The following is a 22,254-nucleotide window of genomic DNA, read 5'->3' on the forward strand; positions in this document are numbered from 1 at the left end:
CTCCCAGCTGCTGCTCACAGCTCCCAGTGAGAGGCTGCAGCAGTGAATCAGATAGCGCTAATGAGCGTGTTAATGAAGTTCCCGCAGTTGAACGCGGAGCTCTGAGAGGGGCATTAAAAGCATATCCTGTAGTCTTGAAAACTGAAATGGTTCATGGCTACTGATTTTACTTATTTATTTACTTCCTCGCCATTCAGTGTAAAACTTCAGCTCAGGAGAAGAACTCAGCAAGAGAAATGCATATGACAGGGAAATGACAGTGTTGCAATCCAGTCTGAATTTAGAAGCGGAGAATTAAAGTTAATTGGCAAACATATTCCAGCTGGACTTTTGCCAGCTTCACTGTGCCCTGTAGAGGGCTGCCAAACCCTTACTCGCCTTTCATTAACTATCTTTCTGCTCGCACTTTCCTCTATTCTGTCCTCAACAAATTGTTTCTTTCACTTTTATTACTTTAATAACATAGTTTTTTAGTACTGTAGCAGATATTGTTTCTGCAATTTACTTACATTCCATAAGTCAATTGCTGCTGCTTTTTCTAAAAGTATCTCCCACACATCAAAATATTTTAACATAAAAAATAACTGAGGAACCAGGAGAAAGGTGTTTCTTTTTTTTTTTTTTTAAAAAAAAAGGTCTTGCAATTGGACCAGCAATTGTTTCCATGGCACTCTGTGGCTGCACATGGGAAATATAAAAGAGTCCCTAAGCTAATGCTGCTGGGAATCTGCTATGTATCTGTATAAAAGAGAAAACAACAAGAGGTATAAAAAAATTAAGATAGTGTAAATAAAACCAGCAGTTGGTTGGTATAGAAAAAAGCCCTGCAACCCTCCAGCAATGCAACCATTAGGTTAGTAATGACACTTTGGTCTGTTTTCTGTACATACAGTTCTCGCCGCTGCTCAAGTGACGGCTTTTCACAGGTTTTTCTCTGCTCCCTCCCCAGTAAACCCAATGATCAGAAGGTAGTCTGGCAACATTTCTGCTGCACTTCTGTTTGATTATATGGCAACTGTGTTGGCTTTTGTGGCAAGGGAGACCTAAGCATTCTGAAGCCTTTCCAAGTGATCATGCCAGGATAGAAAAATAGGGTCAGAGGGGAAAACACTAAACAAGTCTTATTTCCTGTTGATTTCCTCTGACAGACTGATTTGCATGCAAACATCTGGGTTTCTGTGAATTCCTTCTTCTAAGAAATAGCTTTGAAAAGATAATGATACTCCCAAAGCCATAGGATTTGGCCTTAAAACTCATTTGCAGTCTCTGGTGCTCTTGGTCTCCATTGCTCCACCTTTGATGGAGTTTCTCACTCAGCAGGTCTGGGGGACAGATTGCACTCAGCTCAGTATCCCTTCCTCCGTGTTTTGCTGCACACCAAGATATTGAAGCCAAAGGCAGCTTTTCTCAGTGAAAAGAAGGAGGCAGCAGCACCCATTCAATCCTTTACTACATCACTGCCACCACACATCTCCTGCTGCAGCAGCTAGTGAATCCACCAAGGCTACTGCCAGACCCAGGCATCTTCCAAAGCAAAGCACCCTACTGCCTTCTCACAAGCAAGCCCTCTGTGCTTGCTTTAATAATTTACACAGCTATCGTAGGCTACTCAAAAAGTTCAAAAAAATCCAAAGCAAAGTGACACAAGAAGATACATGTGAGGCAAACTTCCTCCCAGCATCAGGATGCTACAGCTTAGCAAGGAATCCTGCCCGCAGCCCCACCTGGCCCAGGGCGTCTGGCCACCTGTTTGCCCACCTTATCCAGGAATTTTGGTGCACTGGCAGGACATTGCACAGTCACTGGAGCAATCCCTCTCCTTATTGCGTGCATTTGCTCACTGTGGATCTCCATAGCGTACGAGTCTGACAGCTGCTGTGGAAGTCAAGCAGGGTTTAGCACCCAGGAGGTGTACGCAGAAGCTCAGCACATGCCAGCTCCTGGCCATCGTTCTACTTGCCGAACCTAACAGGGATCTGTAGGTACAGGTACGGGGAGAGATAACCTGAGGCAAGATAAGACATGGGATTTTGAATAGCTGCAAGCACAACATGCCACTGCTAAAAGCCATGTCACGCTACTGAAAGGTGACAAATGTACCTCCTGTCAATGCAGGGCATTTCTCTCTGTTGTAGATTATGGCTTTGAGAGGCGCAGCAGGCCTGGTGCATACAGCTGCCACCACGCTATTTGCTCTGCCAGTACTCCTTGATCTTTGCCTCCCCATTAATACATGTGTAAGTTCTGATGTTTGAATACACGACCTGCGGCAGAGCGATGGATGAGTGTTACACCAACCACACTATTTTTCTCTTCTCCAGTTTTCTAGCTCCTGCTATATGAAAAGAAAATCTCCATTATTGCAAAGGCATAAACAGCCCACTGAGCTTGCTGCAGGCACCATCGCACAAGTGAGCTGATCATCACAGCCGGTCCAACAAATCAGCATGTGGAAAACATATCACTTGCAGTTTTGTTTTGTAGCCCTTCTGCCTGTGCCATATTGTTTTTGCTGATGATGGGAAAGAGCTCTTTGGTCACAGGGTGAATTTTCATGTTTGGGCATTCCTGTTGGATGTTGTGTATTTCTAGCAAGTGACACTGTTGGTTATCTGGGGCACACATTTTCCAAGAAAAAGCTTCAAAAATGCAAAATTATTATTTTCAAACTTACAGAGTTTTGCTAAATGGAAAATATTCCTTACCCCAAAGTAGATCAGACTCTGATTTTTTCCTGTTTCATTTAATCACTGGATGAATCAGCTCATCACTGTTCTTCCTATAGGAGTGCACAGATCTATGCTGGGTCCCCCTTCTGCTGCCAGGACAAATTCCACTGCTATTTCCATGCTGACAATTCAGATCTGCCTCTCCATTACAGACCTGTCTCAATGTGTCCCAGCAAGAGGTTAAGCCATATCCCTGGATGTCCAGCTGTCAGCTTGCAAGCAGTCTAGCTAGAACAAAAACTGAAGTCCTCTTCTCACCAGCACCTCTTTTCCTGCTCTTTTCCAGACCCAGCCACATCACTGCCCATCTCCCTGGCCACTGCTGAGCCTCCTGTTCTGCTCCAGCAGGGCTGCCCAGCCTGGGCTTCATCCTCACTGAACGCCTCAGACTGACCTGAGCCCTCAGAACACAGCACACGCTGTGCCCATTTCTTCTTCAGCCTTAGCTAATGTTGCTCTGCTTTGTTTGCATACACTCAAAGTGTTCAACAGACCTTTTTCCCAGGCTGCTGAGATGAATACCTCTCCCTCCCACACATCCCTTACTGCAAATAAAAGAAGGGATGCCAAGTTGGGACATAGTTTGCAGCCTGTTCCTAGTCAGCATTGACTCCTCACTAGCAGATGAAACATTGGTGTCCACATCTCTCCTGCCCATAGCATCAGGCTTTCTTATACTTTTCTTAGTTTTAATTAGAAATTCATGCTCTGTCTCATGCATCTCCTTACACTGTGAACATTTGCAAACTGAACTCAGTTTACTCAATAAACCTTTCAAAACCCTATGGAACTTTTTGCAGTGTTTGGTTGCTTACATTCCTTTTTAAAATTCATTGTTGTACCTACAGTATGGCAGCTGGTTACACAACCAGGGCTGCTATGAGCTTTAGTACTGTACATTTGTAATACTGCCGCTCTTTAACATTGAAATGAAAACAGAATAAATACACTTCAAGGAAGTCTGGGGTTTAACTAGAGCAACAACAACCCAGAGGACAGTGCCTCCAAGGGCCCTGAGCTTCAGAGCATTTGCTGGCCATCCTTGAGCATTCATTTCCAGGGGCGTGTGCCCAGGTAAAATCTCAGCTCCTCTCTGCTCCTTCTCACTTTGGAAATAAAAAGGCCAATGAAGTGTCAACCATTACTCACCATTTTTCAGCATTAGCTCCTGACTTGGGTATTTACACGTGGGGCAGAGCAGCTCACGTGGTGGGAGCTGTGGCCCCTGCTGTACCCTCTGCCTTCACCCCTCCTGTGGCAGCACCTCTCATCCAGCACCCTCAAAGCGACGCTTTGAAACCCACTCACTCCCTTTTCCTTACAAGCCTCTGCCAGGAGACAAGGAAAATCAACTGCAGCAGGAGATTTCTCCATGGTAGATGAGTCCAACATCATGTTTTTCAGAAATAACTTCTTGTGTTAAAATCCCTTAGCTGGGCCCTTACACAAGCTCATTGCTGCGTGGTCAGGCTGCAAAGGGCAGAAAATAGATACCAAAGGACCCAAGAGTGTTAACAGCATCACCAAACAGAAGTGCTCAAAACACGTTAATTTGGCCTAGTAGGTAATGAAATGAGTCGTGCCTACATTAAGAAAAATGTTTAAAGTTTGAGAGATCACTTTCCAGTTTGAGTCCTAAGCATGCATTGGGCCATATTTCCTTTCTTCCCCTGGAAAAATGGAGATTCAAAAAAACAAGTATTTTATTCCTTATTTTTATATCCTGCTCAACAAACTAAATTTGAAGAAGTTGGCCATGCAGTTCAGAGAACAAGAGTATCAGATGGAAAAGCCCTCCAAATGTGAAGCCCTGCAAAACACCACGTAATTGAGGTTTCCCCTGCTAACACTTCTCCCTTAGCTAGAAGGAAAACAGACTCCAACATCAATAAATAATAACTTGGTTAAAGGGACTGGAACATTTGGGAAATCTGGGGCTAATCTCCAGTCATTGCAGGAGACCTACCAATTCGATGTGCTTTGACAGCAGATTACTGTTTCCTTCCCAGAAACTGAACTGCTGATTCCTAGTGCTCTGAGCAGGTATCTGCTGCAGATACAGCCTCAAACCAGCAATGTTTCCACACGTGCAGAGCAGCTGCTCTATATGTGTTGCAGAGGGAACTGGCACACATGTCTCAAATCTGATGTAGCAGAGCTCTGTCGACATTTCAGGCAATTATCGACTGGGGGGACAAAACAGATCTGACTTGCATGAACAAGCCCCTCCACCTGCACACCTGCCAAGACGAGCATCTCTGGGCCACACGCGCTTCCCCGCATCGGGGTGGCACAGCAGAATTCAGCGCTCAAATGCAAAAAGCTTTGTTACACACAACAGTCCACAAGATGCACAAAATCTTTTAAAACCTGCAAAAACAAATTGCATTTCGTGATTGCACATCCTTCATGCAGAGGATAATTTCTGAGCCTATATGTGGTTGTATTTAGATTTTTTCTTTCTTCTCTCACATTCTTTGATCTCCTTATTACACCCTTTTTAAAATAAAAATGAGTTCTGGGACCAGTATTAGATTCTGCTGACAGTCACAACTAGAGCACTCTGTTCAACGCAAAACAAATTATTCCCTCCGACTGTTGTTTATAATGTTTACACAGTAATCATTGCTGGAATTTCAGCATTATGGTACATTCATCATATTTTGACTTAATTTCTGTGACCTCTTATCCTAGGAAGAACCAGGCTGTTGATTTGCTTTTTAGCATTTCAAAATGAAGACTCAGAATCGAGACTTTTTTTCCTGTTATTTAGCTATTGTTGTGAACTCTGAGACATGATGAATGAAGGAAAAAGAATAGCTTTTTGCAAGTTGTCTGTTTTGTCTCAGTCGGGAATGGAGGTCTTTCCTCTCCTTGCTGTATCAGTGGCAGATGCCAATCACATTCAATTAGTCTCACAGGATTCATTTTAAAGCTCACATTCCCAAGTACAAAACCAGAGAGAGGGGTCTGGGCTTTTTTTAGCAGCCAGCTGCTTTTTCCATTGCAACTGCCAATCAATCGATCAGAAAGGAGGGTCCTGAGAGTGATGGTTTTAGATGCTCAAAGGAAAAAAGATAAAACAATTTCTAAGTAAGAAATTGCTTTCTCTGTTGCTTGAAGTGTCTAACACTATGGAAAGCAGCAAGCAGTAATGATTAGTTTTTGGTCTTTTTGTGGACAAGGCTGTGCTTACACTTAGCGTATGCCATGGCACCTTGCTGTCCTTAATCATGCAGTAACCTTGAATATTATATATTCTCTAACACTTCCAATTCTGAGCGGCCAATATTTTCTGGAAGTACAAGTTTCAGAAGTTAAATCAGTTACGGAGCAAGGAGAGATATGGCCAATGTCTTCTGAGTGACTAAAGCCATTTAGTCCCCACGTTTCATTTTAAAGTAGGTTAAATAAAAAGGTGCCCAGCACTATGCTTATCCCTGTGCATTTACAGTTTGATATGCTTTGTGAAAAATAACATTGCATTGGAAGAATGCAGCATTTCTCTGGCATCAGTGCAGCTCAGCAATTCAGAGAGAATTACTAAATATAATATGTAGGAACATAGCACCTATGGGGCATATAGGTCAAGGAGCCCAGTCCCTTGATATTGGAGACAACCACACCACAGAATCCTTTTAATAAACTGATTAAGATCCATCTGCAAACTAGTTAGGTTTTTGCCTCCAAAATCCCACTGAAAGACTTTTCCAGAGCCTCACCATTTTACTGATTAAAAAGCTGCTTCTAATTTTCATCCAAAATTTATTCATGGCCAATTTGTTACCAATTTGTTCTTGTGCCAGCACTGTCCTCCAGCTGAACTAGCTCCTTTCTCTCCCTGGTGTTTACTTCTCTGATGTATTTATAGACAACAATTCGCATCCTCTCTCCGCTTTCAATATGCTGGGTTAAATAAGGAGGCTATTCTGATATCCTTGTGCAACCAAACCGCACCATCCCTGTGTTCATCTGGACATTATTGCCATTGGAGTCCCTTTCTTGAATGCCCCCAATGTATCCCAGAGGAAAGCCCACTGCCACAAAAAGCGTCCATTTCCCCAGCTTCTTGGCAACTCTATTCTTGGATAACATTTGCCTCATTGCTAAGAAGCCTGAAAGAAACCCCTGTAACTGCAGGTAGCTCATGTGCAGTTCTGCCTTCTACAAGTCATGAGCTTATAGTGGACATACACGTCGTGGACATATGTGTCATGGACTCCTCTATCTTCTAAGTATGAAAACCAAGTGCTCTATTTAAATCCAAAAAGTTAAATCTCAAAGATTATGGTGGGCAGACTCTTAGATGAAAATACCTGGGATAGGTGAAAGTCACCAAGGCCTCTCGAGTCTGGAACTCTCAATGCCAGTGTCACAGAGGAGCTGCAAAGCCCCTCTGAGCTCAGGTGCCCAGCCCCAGTGTGGTGGCCACTGTGGGATGTCACAGGTGTGGGAGCACATGGGGCACCATGGGGTCACCTTGATTCCCCAGTCTGAAATGAACTGGGGTCATATCCATGCACTCAGTCCCTTGAGGACCCAGTAAGGGGCTTTTCCTTTCCCCAAAAATCCCCTAAGGAGACAAATTCCAGAGAGCACTTCACCTCTGGTGCCTCACAAAATATAGTGCCAGCTTTTCCCAAGCCTCACTGAAGAGAAAGGCATTTCTTCTCTACATGGTAGCCCGGTGGTTCTAGGGCTGGCTAGGGTACAGAATTCCCACATTTAATTGTGGGGTTTCCAGCTTATATCACTGCCATGGAGAGACCAAACTTATACACCCATGAGTTCTTCTGAGCTAACAAGCCTCTTCAGGAACCAGGCATCACGCAGGTGAGATGTAGTAGGGCAGAAGAGATGCAGGGAGGAGGAGGATGGACTTAGCCCTATGGCTCAGGCCACACCGGGGTTCAATCACAGCTCATGGCTGCTGTTACTATATTACTAAACAGAAAAGGATGTTGATTGTTATCAGACATCAATGGATGCAGTACAAATCATCCCATTAAAGCCTCCAATCTGAACATTATCACCTGTACTGCAACCTCTAGCAAATCAGAAAGGTAGTTTCCAGTTAGGTAATGACTACACCTATATTCATTTATACACCGTCTTGAGATGACAGCTCTCCATAGGTCTTGTTCAGAGAGCCCAGATTCCTGTAACTCTGCATATGCTTTTTACTTAATGGAGGAGGACAATAAAACTTCAAGAAGACCTTCTAATATCTCTCTCATTGCTCATTTACCTCTGAGAAAAAGAGGAAAAAAGAAACTGCCTTTCTGGATTTTAGAAATCCTCAACTAGATCCTTTCCTTCCTATTACTTTCCCTTTTCTATAAACTTTTAATATTTGTAGCCTTTAACATCTCAATCTTTAACAAAAATAAAGTAAAACCTAAGCCAAATGAAAATGAAGTCAGTCAGCAATCAAGACAAAAGGGTCATGCACAGTTTAAATAGACTCTTAGACTCCTTACAGTAATTGTAACTGAAGAAGCCTTCAGTGGGCTTAGAAAAAATTAATGCTATAACCTCCAGGCCAGGTACTCCAACAAAAGAATTGAGCTGAAAGATTTAATGGGTTTGGGATACATCCTTGCACACTGGGAAATATTTGCTATTCTGCTCTTAAGAGAACTGTAGCATCCAGTAGAGGCTGTGGAGGTGAAAGATTAGGCAGTGGAAATTGGTACAGTGACAGCAGAGCGAGCTACTTCTGTAAAGATTTCCTCAACTCCCTCTCTGACTCCTGCTACTAGTAATGTAGCAGCATAAATGTGAGGGGCACCAGAGCTCATCTGCACCTGAATGCTACAGCTCATGGGTGACATCTTTTAAATCAGTATCTGAAATATTATCTGTTCCCCATACACTGGCTCTTTGAGGTTGTTTTTTGTTGTGGTTTTTTCCTTTTCTCAGAGGTATTTCAGATTCATAACCAGCTGAGTAAGCAACAATATAAGTTGTTTAAAGTATAATAATAAAAATCTCATTAAACAGGTCCGCGTTTTCTGAAAATAACCTAGGTCCCACTGGGACCAGAACTCCAGAGGATTCTCTATCAGAGGTTTGTTTTCTCCACTCCCAGCCTTGGAAAAAAATATGTATTGAACCTAAGTTTTTGTATAAATGTATGTACAGTTTTAGACAAAACTTTCCCCAGAAAAAGATCATCCAGTCACAGGGGAAATTTCTGATGTAGCTACAAAGGCTCAACCTCAAGATAGCCAATAATCTGGAAGTTCAGACTAGGTCGTAGCCTTGGCTCTGATGTTTGCCTTCAGCAACACCCCTACCATCAAATTACAGGTAGAGGTAGTCTTCTTTAGAGGGAGTAAGGGAGGAAAGGTAGAGGGAGTTCATCTCAGTGCGGAAGAGGAGAACAGCACTGATAATTTGAAATGGAAGATGGAAGGGAAAAAAGGAGTTAAACTAGCTACCCCTCTTGTTGCTGACTACTTTATTAAGAGTCTTCAGTTTCTAAGCTTCAATCAAAGCATCCACATCTGCAAAGAAACATTTGCCACCTTCAAATAAAAACGTGTAAATTGGTCTTGCCTGTCCCAGTTCGATGGCAGTCGGAGAGTACTACTGACAATCAAACATACCATAACATCACACATTGTACCAGAGCTGTCTGCCGAAGTCTCTATGTTCACTTTCTACTCAAATACAGATGCCACTGGTGTACATTAATAAACCCAAATATATAAAATTATCTTTTCTTTTGAATAAATTACTTTCCAAGCCTTGTTTTTCTACTCCCCTCAATTTACTTTCTCTAAAGATGAGAGAATTACAACTTCTAATTCATATCCCTTCTTACTTCAAATAAAAGTATTCAAAAGTAAAATTTCAGCCTTAACATCTTGCCCTAAGAAGCTTAGTACAACAGCAATTTTGTGGCCATGGCAGCTGATCCTTCATACAGTGGGTTGCAGTTTGCAGTGTCTTCAGGAAAGGCTACCTGTGAGGAATGCCAAACATCAAAGTTTAAGGGAAAACATTAAAATATTTACCTTGCAGTCATTGACAACAGAGACATTTCAGCATTAGAGTTTGGCATTTCTCAATGATGAAAATGCCCTGAAAAGATTCATGTCAGGAGATGGACACGAGCAACAGCAACCAGCAACAGTTTGGGGTAATGTGCCAGTTGGACTGAATTCAAGTCTCAGCATCGTACTCAAAAGGAAAGTGAGGTTTTCAAGAAGGGTGAAGGGTTTTTTTTTGCATTTATGTGAATTTAAAAACAAATACGCACAGAAGTTGAAAGGCAACTGATTTTTTTTTATCATCTACTGCCTTCCAGCTATCTCCAGTGGGCAGAACCCATAAGCCATCTGAAACCACTTGTCACTTCACATCTCTTAATGGGCTGTAGGAACCTTCTTTTATTCACTAGATTTGCTAGAGATAAATAAAAATCAGGGATTTGGTTGCTCTCCAGCACTGCTCCCTAAGAACGTTGTTTCCAAATCCTCTAATATGCATCTGTAGATTAAATAGCTCCTGTCTAGATGTCCTTCCCTCATCAGGCTGTGGGACTGGAAACTGGAATGTCCTTCCAGCAGGTCCAAAAGAAAGCCACATTGAAGATTATAACACAAAAATTGAACTTTCTTCACAGACTGGCATCAAAATTCCAGGGAATGACTCCAAATCATGGATGAGCACTTTGATGCAGAGAAGCTACTGTTAGTCAAGCGAAGTAATTTCAGGTTCAGTGTTTGCACACTAATGCCTTTTGTAAGCACTAAAATAGTGCTTAGAATAGGTGCTTAATATGCACCAAGGCTTCAGCATAGTGAGGAACCTGATATGGAAACATCCAGTTGAGGTTGGGATTTTTTGTGGTGTTCTGGTTTGGTTGTTTACGAGCTAGAATGACTTAAAGTAACTTTGAAGCTTCAACAATACTTTTTCTAAACAATTTGCTTGATCTAAATTTGCAGCATTATATTACAAACGAGCCCACCGATACTGATGTAACTGATACAGTTTTTATGCATTTAGCTTTGTTAAAGCCTAATTCCCTCCATCAAGCAATTAAGGCCATTTGTAAATGTGCAAAGTTAATTTAGAAATTATAAAATTAAGGCTAATGGACTCAATTATAATAAATGTGCAGGTCAGTGATTGCAGCAATTTTTCAACCCTTTCTTTATTTCTAGGTTCAGTTTAATAACACGCTCTATCTCCAAATGGTGATGGTGTGGCAGGGTGTGTTCTTCGGAGCCGCTGAGAAAGCAGGAGGTGACGGGGCCAGACTGGGAAGGACCAGCTCCCTCTGGCTGACAGGAGCCCCCCGCCAGCATCACCCCACAGCGGGTTCAGGCCCCCAGCCGTGCCCCACACCCCCAGCTGCATGATGTGCATCTATACGGCAGACAATTAATTGCTTCCCGATGATGAAATGTGTTGGGAGCACACAGCTCTCACATCATTGACCTAGAGTGTATGTGCCTGCTGTCGCGTCAGAACTTTGAGGAAAAGCGACATCCACCCCCTCCCCGAGTCTGTCCCTCGTGGCACACAGCAGGGGCTCCCCAAAACACACACAGACCAACAGCTCCTCTCCCTCCCCTGCTGCGCTTCTCCCAGGTGTGCGGGCACCCACACAGTGGAGACTGGAGAAATCTAATTTTAGAGCACTTACACTTACACTGACTAGGGTTTTTTTCATTTCTTCTCCTCTTGTCTGGAGTTTCTTTGTAGATCCAAAGACCTTAGTGATTTTATCCTCCTAAACACATCTGTTTTTTCCCAGACTGAAGTCCTCAAAATCCTTTTCTTGATGTCACACTTGGTTACTGAGAGTGTTTTGAAGTTAGTAGAGGGTTTTAGCTTCAGAGACTGAACAGCAGGAGATGATTAACACTTAGGGAGCAGAGCTGTTTATTGTGTTTTAAATAGTGCAGAAGAGTTTGGTTTTTAAATTGCCTCTAATTAGTATAATGTACTTGTGCGTGCATGCATACACCTGATCTCTGCTTCACAAGCACCAAGGTCCTTATCAGACTGCTGAACAGAAGCACGAAAATCCACAACATGAAAGACTCTGCTTTTTTCTTCTACAAGTACGTGCTCAGGTGGTCTCCACAGACAAGGAGGACACAGCGATTGAGCTACCCTCACCGATTCTTAACACTCATCTTCAGGCAAAGGGAAATGCAAACAGCATGTTATATCTCCGGTGGGCACAGGTAATAGCAACATCAATTGAGCCTGGTTCATCCTTCCTGCATTTCACACTGGTTCCCAAGATGCATTCCTCCAGGGATTTTGAAGCACTACTTGCCTCTTTCTGCTTCAAGTAAAAAGTGATACAGCAAAAGAAGAATTGGAGCTTAGATGTTCCTCTCTTCCCCAGCTGCCTCCAAAAAAGGCATTTTGGGACACGATTTCCTTGCAAAAGGTGGCTCTGGCTAAGGAGACATGCAGGTGAGTGCAGGTAGCTGGAACACCTAATGGCCACACTTCATTCTTCTTTGCATTTCTTTCACCCTTGCCTTGCTTAGACCCAAATTTGACACTATTCAAAGAAGGGGGGCTCTCCCTGCACCTTCACAGCTAAGACTACTAACCAGGGATGTCCCCAGAGCATAACACTGGGGGCATCAGTCTGCAGCACGCAGTGCCACACCAAGACCTTGGGCCAGGCAGAGGGCAGGGGTGCCTGAGGGTCCTGATCCTGACCCAGCAATCCCAACTGCTGCTGCTTGTGTTCACAGCCTCCTGATCGTCGGGACAGCTTGGCATGCCTCTGGTTACTCAGCACCTCTCCATGGACACATTAAGGCTATCAAGGTACAAACCCTGGTGTTAACCAACAGGCACTTAATTCGGATAACATTCATCAGATTCCTTCTCTATATTTTACAGAAGTTTCTGGAAGGAGATTCAGAATCAGAAGCCTTATCCCAACAGCTACCAGTAACAGTTACCAGTAACATCTCTAACCTATATTCCCACATCCATAATGAGAAAAATACCACAATATCTCACCAACAATAATCCATGCAGCTTAAATGAGATCTTTCTGCAAGCAGCAAACCATCAACCGTATCTATTAGCCCTACAGGTACCTGATAAGAAGCAAATTAAAACAGGGGAGATCAAAGAAATGGGATATTATATTCAGCTGGCTCATATTAAATAAAGTTTTTGACTCAGGCTCACTGGAGACTGATGCTTAAATTGCTACAAATGGAACTGCCATAAAGACAAAAGAGATTATTAAATCTTTGTGCCAATCACTCAGATATAGGACCAGAGCTCTGCATTTTGAAAGCATCTTCCAAGCAAGAGAGAGCAGGTGAAAGATATGAACCGAATCTAACATTAAGACTTAAAATACCTTCTGGTATCCATTCAAATCATCTAGAAATCTATTTCAGAGATGCTAAAAATGATAGCAACCTTAAAATACATATTTGAGAGAAGGCAAAATCTAAAATTATGTATTGCGACATGACAAAGCAACCACGTTTCTCTGAATATATAACAATAAAACATTTCACTGAAAATAGTATATCAAATCATGAAGACCTGGATTTATCCACAGAATTATCCAGCATCACCCAGGTATAAGTCTCGTTCAAAGTGTGACCATATTGTGGGGACAGTTGTCCCAGCCCAGACGTGTGGGTACACAAGGTCCAGTCCCAGTGCCATGGCTACCACAGATGGGAATGGTTACACGGAGCCATCCCCTCCATTTACAGGAGTAAAATATGACAGGTTAGACAGGTTCATGTAACACAGAATTGATGATTGCAGGCTGAATAAATGCAAGAGACAAAAAGGCAAGTTGGAATTCAGACAGAAATAACAACTGGCAAGAGCTCCTGGTTTCATACCTCTGATCCCAAATACTAGCAGGGGATAATGGAGCGAGAGAAAAGTATCTTTACTCATTTTAAAAGAAAACATCTTTTTACTGGAATACAAGGAAGGAAAAAATGAGTTTAGCATGACAAATCTCTCTGAGCTTCCTATATGCTACAAGAATAAAGTAGACACCACTGATAGGACTTGACATATGTTAAATTTCCTCCTTTGATAAAGACGTGAAGAATACAGAACATCTGTACAGCTTTATAGTGATATCATCCTATACTCTTAATGGCTTCTAATTATCCTAATGATCCAGTCCTCTCTGTAGATTGGAGATGCACTACATGATTAAGGTATAGCTGAAAAAGTCATCTTAAATTAAAATTAAGAACCAAAAATAATACAGCACACCTTGCTTCACTGTCAAACTGCCCGGCACAATTACAAAGGCAGCTTTTAAATCTGGGCATCTTTACCGGGGAAATGTGGGCCCTGAGCAGACATTCTCTTGGCCAAAGGGGAAAAATTTTGGAGGTAACTTATTTTAAAAGAAAAGAAGCGTGTAAAGTCCTGAATAAGCCTTTTCTGACATTCTTTTGGAGTCGATACCTGGCACTCCAGAAGCCCCTTGGCCTCTTCTCCACACTGCTGCAGACCCTCTAAGTCTGATCTCAGCTCAGTGTCTCCTCACAATGGGATCGCGCCAGTACCCACGATAGGTGTTATGCACACACATACTGCAGGGGCAATAACGCAAACACCTGTTACTGCAAATGTAACTGCCTTTTTATTGCTCAAGCACACCCATATTTTTTGGAAATTAAAATCACGGCACCACACACAGTGCCGTACACACAGTTTCTGGGATGGCAAATCCAGCAATTATTTACCCTATAGACCTTAAGTGTTGCACAGAGCAGTGCAGAGTGCTTCACACTGTGCAGTACTAATCATAAATCAGACTAAAATAAATTAGTGCTATCTTTTCAACTGTATCAAATGTGTAGTTATTCCTTTACAGATATATCATAGGACTTCTATCGAGGGTAGCATCAAGGTTAAGATGATTAAGTAAGTAATTTCATTAACCATGATAAATGTTAATGATGATAGAGAGAGATTTTGGATACATTTGCACAGAAGCAGGTTATGCTGAAGGGCTACCAATAACCACTGTGATGTACAAAAGTCAAATACCTCCACCAGGACTTAAAGAACTGTCTTTCCAAGCCACAGTTAAACTGTCAGATTTTACACTAGAGATGCAGGATGTTAATACAGCACAAAATTCAATCATTTTCCTAGACACGCAAATGCAGCCACTTGGGTTAATCGCTGCAATATAAAGGTGTTTCCCCAGGGTTTGGGAGCAGCCACCAAAGCTGTGGATGGGCATATGCTGTGCTGCCCAGCGCCCACTGCATGCCCTCTGTGCCACTCAGATCCTGAACCCCATCTTTCCCAGGACTTGTCTTTGCTTTTACAGGGGTTTTCACCACGTGCCTCAAGCCTGACACTTCCCTTCCTGTGCCAGCTGTGATCCTCCCCACTTTCTCCTCCTGCCTTCTGGGTAGGGAGGGAAGCGGCAGAGGTGGGCATCAGGAGCTCCACTCAATGGCGAGAGAAGAATGAATAGTGAGATGAGGAGAAGAGAGCGAGCCTCCAACTCATTTTCTTTCCTCCTCTGCAGTGAAAACTCCAAGGCATTAAATATTTTGTGCAAATAGGGTTCCCTGTTAAATTTTGTACTACCACTTGCTTGCACTTGAAGGCAGCCAGGGATCAATTTAAACAGGAGAGAAAAAAAATAACATGTACAGATAAAAATAAGGAAATGCTAACATTCAAAAGGGGGTGGTCCTAAAGCCCAAGAGCTGGAGAGAGGTAGTGTGGGCTGGGAGGGGGCAGCAGCATTTGCTCAGCATGGCCACGGGAGGAAGCCGGGTCTTCACCCAGCAAAGCTCTTTCTAAGCAAGTAGGCCAGGAACTGCTAAAAGGCTGGGTAAGGACTTTCTGGTTAGGTTAATTTGCTTGATATTTTTAGCCCTCAGCTCTTAGCACTCTATTCCCAGAGTTAACATCAGCCAATACTTGTCTCAAGAAGGTTCTGTATTTATTAACTGTGAGTCCAAGTCTTGAAGCAGAGTAAGCAGCAGGGTCTGAGCTCTGGCCGGGCTGCTGAGGCTGTGGCTGGGACTGCAGGGACAAATTCAGTCCCAGAGAGAGGTACGAGGTGGTACGCACAGGGCTCCCCCAAGAATACACAGATGCAATGGGGTGGTATGCATCGGTGTGTTTAAAGCACTCATAGGTACACCTGTTTGATACTGTGTGCTACAAAGCATATCATTCAGCAGCTGCTGTAAACATTGTGCTAGAGGTCTTTGAAACAAATCCAATCATTCTGAAAACTCAGTATTTCCCATGGTTAACATTGCATTAGAAACAGTAGGCTTGCATTATTCAATATTCCCCCCTGCATTTTGGTTCTCATAGACATTTATTTAGAAGGAAGGAAAGTGTGCTACTTTCTGCACCCATGTGTGACCAAAGTGCTTTAGCAAGACAACTTGAACTGAATGTAAGAGTCTCCTAGCAATGCATCCTTAAATGCTCAAAGCTGATTCAGGTTAAAAGCGTTAGAGGAAAGAGAAAAAAGCAAACCTCACCTAATGTGTGTACATGAAAACGCTGACTTGCAACGCATTCAGAACCTAAAAACATGGAACCAATTTTCTCCAAAACTTGGAACTCCCCAGTGAAGGCTATAAACAAGCTAATTTGACATTGCTAGTTCCAGTCAGCTTAGACTTATGAGGGTGCACATATTTTATTCTGAAGATATGGGAAAAACATATTTTCCCCATGCCTGCATAAATCAAAAACAGCTGAACCAATTTTGCTTAAATTAGAAAAAGAGAGAGAGATGAAGCAAGGAAGAGGGAAGAAGGGAAATGCTAAATACAGGAACTTCAGCCTGGGTGGGGGCAGGCAGGTGGGAAGAAATGGCTAACAGTCAGGACACATTCGAGGAGCACTCAACATTAGCAGTGAAATAACACAATACTGTAAATTATTTTATTTTAGGATTAAAATCTCCGAAAGCCATTGAGGATCTTCACATTATTTGAGCTAGCACCTAATGTGCTACACCATATCTTCTCTTATTCTTGTATTAAGTTATTTCCTCTTCATTTCCCTCAGTTTCTCTCCTGTCCTCCTGAGCCTCCTTACTTCTCTCAAGCTCCTCTGTTACTTCTTGCCATTCATATAACTATGTATTGCCAGGACACAGATAAACAAATTGGCTTTCCCTCCACCACCTAAGGCAGATGCAGCCTCATCCATCCCCACCACAGGAATGGTCTCTGGCATATTTTTCTGGTGCCATTTGGGACCCTCTGACTCAGAGACTGATCAGGACTTCACCGTTGCTCATGACTTGCAGCCGCAGTTCATCACCTAAACCTGATTTTCCTTTCTGTGCTTTTCAGAGGCAGGAGCTGTTAAGTCTCAGCACCCAAGAGAGGGTGTTACAATACAGATCAGGGAACAGAAAGGAATAAGGGGAAAGGAAGATGTGCAAGGGAGAAACAATGGGGACCCTGTAGAGCCTAGCCCCAGCAAGGGCTGGGTACAGGGCAGTGCTGCGATGGGCACAGCCTGTAGGTACTCACTGAGTCTCACCCAGGGCATCCCACAGCGAAAGGCATCCCTCACCCTGCACCGTGGTGTCGGGAGTTATCCCAATGTCCTCGCTGGGCCCTTCCCACTTCCCCTCCCCTTACAGCACCATGGCACCCAGCTGGCAAGAAAATGGCACTGCATAGTATAGAGTAATGGAATCACAGAATGATTTTGGTTGGAAGAGACCCTCAAGATCAAGTCCAGCCATAACCTCACTCTAACACTAAACCATGTCCCTGCGAACCTCACCTATATGCCTTTTAAACATCTCCAGGGATGGTGACTCCACCACTTCCCTGGGCAGCCTGTTCCACTGCTTCGTAGTACCTGGAGGTGATTTTTTACTCTCATTTTAAATCAAAGATCCAATTAGTGCCATAACTCCAGTGCTAGTTGAAAAACAACAGCAGGGGGAAGCTGAATTTCCCAGAGGGAAGTGTTTACTGGTCGGTGCAGCATCTGTGCCATCCAAACCACCCGCCGCTGCCTGCAAGAATTTGGAGTATCAGGGACAGAGAGAAAGTCCTGTCAGGATTTTAAATTTTTCTTCCTCTCCCTTTGATTCCCTGTTGCCACTCCGACCTCAAGTTCACCCCTCAGGAAAGCCCTCTGCCCCTCATCTCACCCATCACACTCTTCTTCTCCTGTCAGAGCCACTGCAAGCCACAAAGCGGTAAATGCTGAGGATGCAGAGAAACGCAGAACTCAGTAAGAACACTGTAAAAGTCTAAATGTTATCAAGCCACTGCCATACCCCAGCACTGCCACCCCGCAGCCAAGTTTCTGAGATGCTCCCTCTGTTGCTATGCCCTGTTCACTCCCAGTGCTGCCTTCCCATAAATCCTGCAGCTCTGCTTCAAAATCTGACTTCTAACCTTCCCTGAACCCCATCCCAGCTCCCTGAGGGCTGGCAGTGGGTGGTGCAGGGGTGCCACTTGCTGTCACACCAAGCACCCCGCTGCCCTGTGCCTTGGTGGCCGTCTCCAGCTGCAGCCCCGGCAGCTCTTGCTCTGTACCGCTGTGTGCACAGGAGCAGCCTCTGGCACGCCGAGGCTGCTACATGTACGTCAGCCCCAACTATTATGGTCAAATATAGTTGATGTCTACAGCATCTGTGTAGCTAGTTTGTTTATAAATAAAATTAGAATATCCAAATTTCAATAATCCACCCCAATTTTAAGGAATTTAATAAGGGAAATGTGAATCGGAGAGGAAATGAAAAATTAAGTGATTGCAAGAATTGGGGTTTTACCATGCAGAGCCAGTCTCATAATAAAAATGAAGATCGTAATCCTACTTTACATATAATTTTCTGCAGAGTTGTGTAATTTACAACTTACACAAAGCAACAGGAAGATTAAAGACATCTTTTGAATTAAAGCTAAAGCACTCAGTAGACTCCCTGCAGTAACAGTTTATTACACCTCGTGCAGCTCTGCAGAAGAAAAGAGCATTTGTCCAGGGAACCAAGGGTGGCATTTCCCATATATTTCCTTGGAGATGGCAGACGCAGCAGGTATTAACCCTTCCCAGTGCATCCCCCTCCCGCCCTGGACGCCTTCGAGGTGGCCACTTGGTAAGCACAGAGAACGGGTTTGCATTGCCAAACACTGCCAAGAGCTGCCAAACACTGCCCACCCCTCCTGCCCGCTGGCTCGGTGGCCCCAGGGGGCTGGCAGCTGGCCGCCCTGTACCATTCCAGATGATGACACCCCCCAATAGTCCTGGGGGATGCTCTAAATGAGCAGATCTGCAGAGAGCTCTTGCCCAGCATTTCACCTGCAACTCCCACATGCACTACGATGTACTCTTACACTGCTTTTCAGAGGAAAATCACTGAAAGAGACACTTGTAAAAAATCCCCGAACAATCTATTAGTGTTTCTGAAGCAAGTATGGCTATATGAAATCACACAGGAGAGAAGAGACTTTCAACGGGGCTTGTGAAATTTCCCTTGCATAATGTTTTTTCTTTTCATAAACCTCTCACACGTGTAAAACAAAAACATAAAATGCCACCAAGATGGCAAACTCCTCCTACTTGTGACTTAGAGGATGCCCCAGTTCTTTGTTCACCAAAGCTTTCGAAAGGCTGGTAGACTGAAGAGAAGTCCAAATTCAGACATTACCCCTCAACCCTCCCATTGATTTTTAGCAGTATTGTGGCTACTCATTGTAAATACAATAAAGCATTGAACAATTAACGAAGAATATAAATCCATACAATGAGCATTTAGGGTCTAAGATATATATCACAGATCTCCAGTGATCCAAGAAAAGTTGTCCAGGATGCACAGAATCTTGTGAATTCAAAATGGAGTAGATTAATTTTTTCACATGTCTCTTAGGTAAACACATCAGCTTAAAACCAGTGTGGGTATCTTAGAGACAGATCTAACGACAGCAGTCTCATTTCAAATAACTGCCTGGTAAGCTCCTCATCCTAGAAAATGTTTAGTGCCCTACAAAGATCTTCCTACTAAGCAACCTGTGGGACTACTCACAAGAACAAGTATTATTCCAGTTTGCAAACACCCAACATCAATATTTTTCAGTAAAAGAAACCACTTGGGTTCCTAAATCAGACTTCAGCTTTTAATATTTGTTCAGAACAAGAGACTTAAAGAGCTTTACTTTACAATTCTCGCAGACACAACATTTAGCAGCAAAATGCCCCCAAATGACACAGTAACACTTCCTTCCAAACTTCAGCAGGTTTGAGAAAAAGGCTCATGAAAAAAGCCCACAGAGTACACTGGCTCATCACAGATTTTTGTGACCATAAAATATTACATCAAATATAGAATAAGCCAGGGGTCAAACAAGTTTCTGCAGATCTTTTCCTACCTTGAAAGCTTGATGAGAGATACATTGATGTACAGGGTGCAGGTATGCTTTGCTGACTGCACAAATTGGTCACAATGTTCACCATAGAGCTCTCCCAAACACCTTTATTTCATTTTAAACAAGCATCTGTGCGTCTCCCTACACTGCAAGGCTTGATCTAACTTCGGTGTGTCAGTGCCAAACAGGGGGACTAGTTCAATAAGATTTGTCTTTTTTCCCCAGATGTCTAGGCTTCATTGAGCATTTCTGTCTCCAATACCTGCAAGTGCTCAGTGTGCCCTGGGAGTTGCACTGTGACAGCAACAAGAACAAAAGCCCTGCAGTTTGGCTGGGCACCTGTGTCCCCTTTCGCTCCTGCCCCAAAGCCCCGCTTTGTGCCATCCTTCTCCCAATGGGGCATGGGCAGGTGACACCCACCCCACAGCCAGTTCTCCTCTGCTCCCCTCGTGCCTGGGAGGGCTTCTGCTCCCAGCTCCCACCGTCCCAATGACACTGTGATCTGCACACAGAGATTTTAAAGGGAGGAGAGGGATATATGCAAACAGGTAACCCTGGGATTCAGTGAGAGCTGAGCCAGACTGCAGGGCTGCAGGCTTCTCCTTTAATGATCCCCTTCTGCTCACCCTCTCCCTCCACTTGTGCCCTGCGAGTCTCCAGCTCCTCAGCGGCACAGTGAGAAGCCTCACTGAAAGTATTTTTTATTTTCCAGGTTCTCTGAACAAATTCCAAGCTTTAAACTTCCAAGAAAGCTCTCCCAGGAGTACCTCCCAAAGAGGAGTTGGTTGATTCAACACTGTTCATTATATGTCCCAAATCAAATCAATATCCTATTTCTTCCATTGAACAACTTGGTTCCCATTCCCCACAGCCCTTTTATCTCTACCACAACTTAATGAATCCTCATAAAAATGCGTGGGTCTGTCTGCATATGTAAAAACTTGTTTCCAGTCTAATTTCTACTTTCAGAGGATTGCTCCAAGTCTGCCTGCAAGTCCCTCTGCGATTACACAGCAAAAATTGCTTCTACTGCACCCTCATGGGCTGCTGCCCGCTCAGCACAGGCACATACATGGTCGCTGCTGGGGGAAAGCATGCACTAATGAAAGGTTTCATCACAACTTTAAAGTACTCTGCTGAAGCAAAGCATTGTAAATAGTGAGTTTTCCTCAGTGCATTTGCAGGACACAGCAACCACAGAACTGGGGTGGGAGCACTGAGGTGTCCTGCACATACACTGCTCTCAGGAACAGATCCATTTTCTCTTCCCGTGTTTTGCACTTGTTTCTCACAGCGGCAAGTTTATCAGCCTAGGACACATCAAGTTGTTTGCTGTAATTTCTCTGGGTTCAGAGTCCTTAAACTATCCTTTAAATCTGCCGTTAGTGTTTCCGCTGTATTGATATTCCATAAGTCATTAATCACTGGGAATGATGATCTATTTAAAGGGATAAAGTGCTCACAGACGGTCCTCTCTACAGCAGCTTACACCTCTGGTTTCTCCATGCAGGAGGTGGCACATGTTGCTGCTCATGGCTGCAGTGAGCCCACGGCTGGGCTGCTTGCTCCCAGCTCCCACACAGGACAGGCAGGACATGAGCCAACAGTGTGTCCTGGCAGCCAAGAGGGCAACCATGTCCTGGGCGCATCCAGCATAGCATGGCCAGCTGGGCAGGGAGGTGATTGTCCCACTCGGTCTGTACTGGTGTGGCCTCACCTGGAGCACTGTGTGCAGTTCAGGGCGCCACAGGATAAAAAAAGACGTTAAGCTACTAGAGAGTGTCCAGAAGAGGGCTATGAAGTTGGTGAGGGTTTGGAGGGGAAGCCGTATGAGGAGCAGCTAAAGTCACTTGGTTTGTTCATCCTGGAGAAGAGAAGACTAAGAGGAGACCTCATGGTGGTTACAGCTTCCTCACAAGGGGAGGAGGAGGAGCAGGCACTGAGCTCTTCTCTCTGGTGACCAGTGACAGAACCCAAGGGAATGGCAGGAAAATGTGCCAGAGGAGATTTAGGTTGGACATCAGGAAAAGGTTCTTCACCTGGAGGGTGCTGGAGCACTGAAACAGGCTCCCCAGGGATGTATCACAGCCCCAAGCCTGACAGTGTTCAAGAAGAGACTGGACAACACCTTCAGACACATGGTGTGAACTGTG

At 43.9% G+C, this 22,254-nt stretch overlaps 2 protein-coding genes across 2 annotated transcripts in view; both read right to left on the bottom strand.

Annotated features, from left to right (window-relative positions):
• GPR39 (G protein-coupled receptor 39) overlaps window positions 1-22,254 on the bottom strand; it is an 82,642-nt gene that overhangs the window by 28,332 nt on the left and 32,056 nt on the right. The window lies entirely within an intron of this gene.
• The window catches only part of SLC35F5 (solute carrier family 35 member F5), a 142,371-nt gene that overhangs the window by 26,257 nt on the left and 93,860 nt on the right, over window positions 1-22,254 (bottom strand). The window lies entirely within an intron of this gene.

This window comes from Columba livia, chromosome 7 (assembly GCF_036013475.1).
Source record: "Columba livia isolate bColLiv1 breed racing homer chromosome 7, bColLiv1.pat.W.v2, whole genome shotgun sequence".
NCBI classification, from domain to species: domain Eukaryota; kingdom Metazoa; phylum Chordata; class Aves; order Columbiformes; family Columbidae; genus Columba; species Columba livia.